Source organism: Papio anubis, chromosome 4, assembly GCF_008728515.1.
Source record: "Papio anubis isolate 15944 chromosome 4, Panubis1.0, whole genome shotgun sequence".
Classification (NCBI taxonomy): domain Eukaryota; kingdom Metazoa; phylum Chordata; class Mammalia; order Primates; family Cercopithecidae; genus Papio; species Papio anubis.
This window is the reverse complement of record NC_044979.1, coordinates 17,634,854-17,642,566: the sequence shown is the minus strand read 5'-3', so window position 1 is coordinate 17,642,566 and position 7,713 is coordinate 17,634,854. Positions and strand designations below refer to the sequence as shown.

The 7,713-nt window shown below is 41.5% G+C and overlaps 1 pseudogene; it reads right to left on the bottom strand.

Annotated features, from left to right (window-relative positions):
* Nucleotides 1-5,124: 5,124 nt before the first annotated feature.
* Nucleotides 5,125-7,421, bottom strand: LOC101009262 (annotated as a pseudogene).
* Between the last annotated feature and the right edge of the window lie 292 nt (nt 7,422-7,713).

Here is a 7,713-nt window from a genome sequence, read left to right as displayed (position 1 = left end):
AAGGATAATCCAGACAGATGTCTGAGCTTGTTGTAGAGAATGAGAAAACCAGAGGCTGAAGGAGACTAGGTGATGAGGACAGCACAATGCAAAGTCAATGCATCTTTGATGTATTCCCAAGCACAAGGTAAGAGCCCAGGTCATCTGGATGCCTGCATCTTGGGACTTAGTAAATAAGCAACTTGGGACCAGAGTTTATCTCTTTCAATTTTGCTTTCACCAGAATTCCTAAAAGAGGGATGCTCGTGTTTTAGAGGCATATTTAACACCTGGAAGAGCTTGTTGGGAATGCAGATTCCTGGGCTGCAGCCCAGCCTGCTGACTCAGAGAAGCCCCTGGTGATTCTCGGGAGGTGGACTGAGCCCATCCTGTGAGCATAATTGCCTTAGTGAATTCACACTAACTGACAAGGCACTTGAGGAAAACAAAACAAAAAAACTCAAAAAAACGAACAAAAAAAACCAATGTAGGTCTTGTGACACTAGGAAAGAAAGTCATGTTTTTACCCCTGCTGGTCTCCCACCAGGAGCTACGGGCAAAGAAGGGAAGAGACCCAAAGCAGAGAAAACACAAAATAGACAAACCTCAATTTTTACATCATAGGGGCATTTTAAAAAGGCTGTGTATAATCACATTTGTGTGAGTTAATCTTTACTTTCCCTTAAGTCTAACTCAATGTATCCACTTTTGATTTTTCATGTGGTAGTGACTTTGTCACCTTTTTTTTTTTTCTCTTCTACTTAGCCCAGCCTCTCCATCCGGAATTGAACTGCCTGTGAAGCAGCTACAGAGAGCACCCAGGGCCATTTGCCTCATAGCAACAGAGCTGCTTGTTTACCGAGAGCTCCAGCCCCTTGCTGGCAAAGGTGGACCTCTTATCTCTCAGGGATCACTCTGCCTCTGGGTTCCTGCATCCCTGTGTGGGATTTACACTCTGCCCGAGGGCCTGGCTCCTCCTGGGTTCTGCTCCACTGTTCCCCAGCTGACCTGTCAAGTTGTGGTTGGAGACCCAGAGTGACCCAGCCCCTACATCGCCCATCAGACTTGTTGCCCTGGCTCTGGGATTATCTCTAAAATCCTGAGGGCACCAACCTTCTAGGAGTCTGATGTGGGCCATTTTCCCTGGAAATATAAATGAAACTGACTGGCGGGGGAGCACTTATAGCTCTTTCTGGTCTTCCTGGTCCTGGGTCCAAACTAAAAGGATCTTTTTCACCATTCCCACTGTCCCTGCTCAAATCAATTTCTCCTTATTTGTCATATGGACCACCCTGGTGCTCTTCTGACTCACCTCCTTCCACCTTTTTTAGTCTCTTCCAGTCTACCCTCCGTTTGGCTGCCTGAGGGAACTCTAAACTATGGATCTGACATCATCACCCTGCTGTGTCCCTTTAACAGTTCCCCATTATCTGAGGGCAAAGCCTAAATTCACAGTGGCCCACAAGGCCCTATCTCACCAGCCTGATCTCTCTCTCTCTCTCTCTCTCTCAAATCTCCCCCCAAATGCCACTTTTGCTCTAACTATAGCCAACATCTTATTCTTTTTAGGACTATGCCATCTTCCAATGCCACATTTGTGTCCTCATGTTATGTCCTCACCCTGGAATGTTCTCTCTTCCCGTTTTTGTCCCTCTTGCTTTTTCTTCAGCCTTTTTTTTTTTTTTTTTTTGGAGACAAGGTCTTGCTCTATCACCCAGGCCGGAGTGCAGCCTCGACCTCCCAGGCTCAAGTAATTCTCCCGTCTCAGCCTCTTGAATAGCTGAAATCACAGGTGTGTACTACTATGCCTGGCTAATTTGTTTGTTTGTTCTGTAATGACAGGGTCTCCCTATGTTGCCCAGGCTGGTCTCAAATTCCTGGACTCAAGAGATCTTCTTGCCTTGGCTTCACAAAGTGCTGGGATTACAGGCATGAGCCGCCATGCATGGCCTTATCTTTTTTCTTGAATAAGAATCTCGGCCGGGCGCGGTGGCTCACGCCTGTAATCCCAGCACTTTGGGAGGCCGAGACGGGCGGATCACGAGGTCAGGAGATCGAGACCATCCTGGCTAACACGGTGAAACCCCGTCTCTACTAAAAAATACAAAAAAAACTAGCCGGGCGAGGTGGCGGGGGCCTGTAGTCCCAGCTACTCGGGAGGCTGAGGCAGGAGAATGGCGTGAACCCGGGAGGCGGAGCTTGCAGTGAGCTGAGATCCGGCCATTGCACTCCAGCCTGGGTGACAGAGCAAGACTCCGTCTCAAAAAAAAAAAAAAAAAAAAAAGAATCTCACCTTGTCCCCTAGGCTGGAGTGCAGTGGTGTGATCTTGGCCCACTGCAGCTTCGACCTCCCCGGTTTAAGCAATCCTCCTGCCTCAGCCCCCACAAGTAGATGAAACTATAGGCGTGCGCCACCACACCCAGCTAATGTTTGTATTTTTTCTAGAGACGGGTTTTTACCATGTTGCCCAGGCTGGTCTTGAACTCCTGAGCTCAAGTAACCCACCTGCCTTGGACTCCCAAAGTGCTAGGATTACAGGCATAAGCCACCACACCCCACCCTCCTTTAGCTCTTTAACGTTTTGCTTTTTTTACATCTAATTATGAAATGGTAAGTATTCGTGACAGAAAATTCAGAAAGTGTAGAAAAGAAAACCAACCATAGTCTCATCTCTCATAAGCAACAAATGTTAATATTTGGGCATAGTTCCTCCAGTCTTTTTGTTCATTTGCATTTTTCTTTTTATAACTGACAGCATTCTATACATGAACTCTTAAATTCATTTTTAAAAAAAGTTTTTGAGACAGGATCTCTGTTGCCCAGGCTAGAGTACGGTGGCCCAAACGCAGCTCACTGCAGCCTCAACCTCCCAGGCTCAGTCTCCTGAGTAGCTGGAATCACAGGTACACACTAACATGCCCAACTAATTTTTAATTTTCTTGTGGAGACGGGGTCTCACTTTGTTTCCCAGGCTGGTCTCCAATTCATGGGCTCAAGTGATCCTCCCACCTTGGCCTCCCAAAGTGTTGGGATAACAGGCGTGAGCCACTGTATTTGGCCTGTGTTTGTCTTAAAATAGTCTTAAATACCAACCTGGGCAATATAATGAGACCGTGTCTCCACAAAAAGTAAAATAATTTGCTGGGTGTGGTGGCATGTACCTGTAGTGCCAGGTACTTGAGAGGCTGAGGTGGGAGGATTGCTTGAGCCCGGGAAGTTGAGGCTTCGATGAACCATGATTGCACCACTGCCCTTGGGTCTGGTTGATACAGTAAGACCCATGATTGCACCACTGCCCTTGGGTCTGGATAATACAGTAAGACCCTGTGTCTTTTTTTTTTTGAGATGGAGTCTCACTTTATTGCCCAGGCTGTAGTGTAATGGCACGTTTTCGGCTCACTGCAACCTCTGCCACCTGGGTTCAAGTGATTCTCCTGCCTCAGCCTCCCAAGTAGCTAGGACTACAGGCGTGTGCCACCACGTTCAGCTAATTTTTGTGTTTTTAGTACAGACGGGATCTCATCATGTTGGCCAGGCTGGTCTCGAACTCCTGACCTCAGGTGATCCACCCACCTTGGCCTCTCAAAATGCTGGGATTACAGGCATGAACCACTGTGCCCAGCCAAAAAAGCTTTTTGAAAATATAGTTTAAACATTTTTGAAGAAAATTTTAGACTTACAGAAAAGTTGCAAAAATGGTATAGAGAATTCCTGTATATTCTTCACCCAACTTCCCTTAATGTTAACATCTTATAACCAAAGTACAATTACCAAAACTAAGAAACTTTTTTTTTCCACCATAAAGTTATTACTTTTCTCTTTGTAAATAATATTTTTTTGGGGGGAGATACTTTGAGACTGTACAAGTATCCTGCTTCTCCTTAAACTTTTGCCCATCAATTTTAGCATCCATCAGTGGATACTGCTTGTAGTTATTATTACTGTGATATTCTAATCATGATTTTCTATTTCCTTATTCCTTACATTTTACAATTGGAATTATTCTGTAAAGTAAAGTTGTACTTTCTCCTCAATTTATTTATATGGTATGGACTCAAAGATTTTTATTTAACCATTGGGTTTTAATCTAGTACTATCATAATATAGTACTATGCTTAATCCAGTACTATTCTTATTTATTTTGTTGCTCAAATTGTTTCAGCCTTGGCCATAGGGGGCTCTTTCAGTTTGGCTCTCATGCCCTTTCAGCAAGATTCCCATCTTTTTTTTTGTGGGGGGGGCACTTCATTACTTTTTAGCATAATTTCTGTCTTACCTCTCCCAGCTCTGGAATCCACTATTTTTTCAAGGAGCCACAATTTCTTTTGTTGGAGAATAGTATTTAGAAAACAAGGTCTACAACTTGTATTTTGGAGTAAAAAAACATGGATATTACTAACAGCTAAGTATACAGATATTTTTTCGGTAAGTTTAAAGTAAACACACTGCCACCAATTTTTCCAGTTCTACTAAATCACATTGTCAATTCAAATGGATTGTCATTCATCTATCTTTGTCTTTATTCTTCCCTCCATCCTTCTCTCTCTTTCTTTCTCTTTCCTTTTATTCTTACTTTCTCTTGAAATATAATGAGAAAATGTACCTCATTGATTCTTCAATCCAGGTGAGTTTGGATATTTCTTTCATTCATTCAATAAAAATTTAGTGATTCCAACTGAGTCAGGCTCTAGGCAATAGAGACATCCTCTTTTGGTTAATATTTTCATGGAATATCGTTTTCCATTTTCTCACTTTCATTCTATTGGTATTGTTGGATCTAAAATGAGTCTCTGTGGACAGCATATAGTTAGATCATGTCTTTTTATCCATTCTTTTAATCTCTTTTGATTAGAGATTTTAATCCATTTATATTTAAAGTAAATACTGATAAGAAGGGACTTCTGTTATTTTGCTATGTTTTCTACATTATGGCTTTTTAGTTCCTCATTTTCTTTAATTTTTACATTACTGTCTTTTCTGTTTAGTTGTTTTTTTGTTTTTGGAGAGAAATGTTTAAATTCCTTTCTCATTTCTGTGTGTGTGTGTATTTTTTTTTTTCCATTGCTCAGGTTGGAGTGCAGTGGCATGAACATGGATCACTGCAGCCTTAACCTCCTGGGCTCAATTGATCCTCCTGCTTCAGCCTCCTGAGTAGTTGGGACTAAAGGCACAGGCATATGCCACCATCTCCAGCTAACTTTTGCATTTTTTTGTAGTGACAAAATGCCTGGCTCCCAAAGGGGTAAAACAAGAAAAATGGAAGAGAAAAGAGGGCCCTTACCCTTTAAATCTCCTGAAGTCACTTCAGCTAAAGGCAGAGGGGCTTGCAAGAATAGGAGGTGCAACAACAATGGCTACCTCTTTGTATGCACTTCTGTGTTCAGAAGCAGACCATTTGTCTAAATAATGTCACTACAGACATGAGTGTACAAATACCTAAGACCACCAATGTCAGTGGTCTGATTTTTAAAAATCAATTTTAATTACATAATTTTCAACATCTCATATGGGTCCCCACATTATTCTTGCATTTTAGAATTTCTCTTGTGTTCTCTCCTATTTATTTTTCCAAATGGATTGTTTTTCCAACTGCACTCCAAAAATGTCCATTAAAATTTTGATAAAAATTATAAAATAAATTACATAAATTAAATGTGAATAATTACCTTTTTGGGAAACCAAATATTTAATGTGTTCACTAAATTGTATCAATACAATTTCAAGCAAATGCCAATTGGGAGACCAAGCCCAGGAATTCACAGAGGAAATAATCTTCCAAATAATAAAGAGCACTAAGGTGATCTTCCGCTTCAGCCACACTGCTAGTAGCTATAAGAGAGTAAGCCAGTCAGTATTATCCAGATTACTGAGCGTTTACCGCAGATCAATTTTCAGAATTCTCTGGACAGTTTCATTTGCTAGGGTCAGAGCAATAAATGAAATCACAAAAGTTGGGCAATCAACCAGTTCCTCCAAAATGGAAATACCGCCCTTTTGATATTAATGCCTGCAATTTTTTTCTTTTTAGGCATGTTGATTTCTTAGTTCTGTTACTGTAGAAATGAGATTCAATGCCAGCATTTTCAGCTAGTGTAGTTGGAATGACTTCCATAGCATCTGCAAAATATGAACACAGGAAAATTCCATACCACTCAATGTTCACAAACATTCAGTTAACCATAGGGCCAATTCTATTGGAGCACCACTTCCTGCAGTAAGAGCTCTCTTCACCAAACAGCAAATAACACATAGCACATCATGAATGGAGGGCTCAATTCTTCAGTCCTATGACAATTTTAACTGTTTTTCCAGCACTTATACAGCCTGTAATCTTGAGCAGTTTTCCAGAACCATTTAAACTGACCTCAGCTAACTCAGCAAAACCCAGCATGTCAGCGTGACTTGGTCAGTATGAGCAACTGGCTTGGTACCAATTGTCTTATAAATGAATTCAACATCTTCTTTTTCAATATTCTTAACCAACATAATAATTTTGTTCAGGAAATGGCATGGAAGATCACTAGAAGCATCTCTAAAGTGTCCTGTATGAGAAGGACATTATAACCCATTTGTAAAAGTTTGCTATACTAAACTTAAAATATACGCTGTCTCTCTCATAGCATTTAGTCCATCTGAACATTGTCAGAAACTGCTACTTGATTTCCATATCTGTTGGGAGCAGATAAGCAAAACTGAATGTGCCCAATCTTAGCCTTTTCAAATTGGGTTATGCCAGAATTTACCCCTTTCTGGGTGAGAATAAGACCTTCCACCAACTCACAGTCATCAATTTTTCCACGAAGTTTCTTAACTGCAGTCATGTATTGCTTAACAATGGGGTATAATCTGAGAATGGCATTGTTAGGTCATTTTGTTGTGCAAACATCATAGAGTATACTTACACAAACCTAGGTGGTATAGCCTACTACACACATAGGTTACATAGTATAGCCTATTGCTTGGTAGGCTATAAACATGTACAGCATGTTACTGTATTGAATACTACATATCTAAACATTGAAAAGGTATAGCAAATACATGGCATTATAACCACTGTCATATATGCAGTCTGCTGTTGACTGAAATACTGTTACATGGCACATGACTGTATGTTAATATCTCTAAGATTTACAGTAGTACCTGTGGCTGGATCACTTTCATCACTGCATTTACACTCGTCGGAGAAAGCAGATCTTGAATACTGAAAGACATCCTGTGAGTTCAAAGAACTCGTGGCAATATTTAACAAAGTTTCTCTGTCATTCACTTCCACAGGTTGAGATACGTTACTTAAGATCTCAATACCCTTTTCCAAAGACTTCTGGGATGACTTGGAAGTGATGGCTGGATGAATCTCTTTCTGAAGAAGCTCGGCCCAGGAACCCATGAGAGAGCCAGCAATAGTGCCTACTGATGTGGTACCATCTCCTGCTTCTGTATCTTAGCTCCCCAGCATCTCTGCTGCTGGATGACACTTGTATTTGTTTCAGAATGGTGGCACCATCATTTGTAGTGGTCACATTGCCTTTCCAATCTTGAATTTTTCTTCCCATTCCTTTTGGTCTGGCTGGTTTTAATAGACCGCAGCAGTTTTGGCTGTGATGTTGCTGAATCCGATCTCAGCCTTTTGTCATGTCCCTGGATAGGCACCCTTCACACACAGCTGGAAGCCCTCTGTGGGTGCCCCTCAGTCTCCACGGGTCCAAATGACGCCTTTTACTTGGGCATGTTAA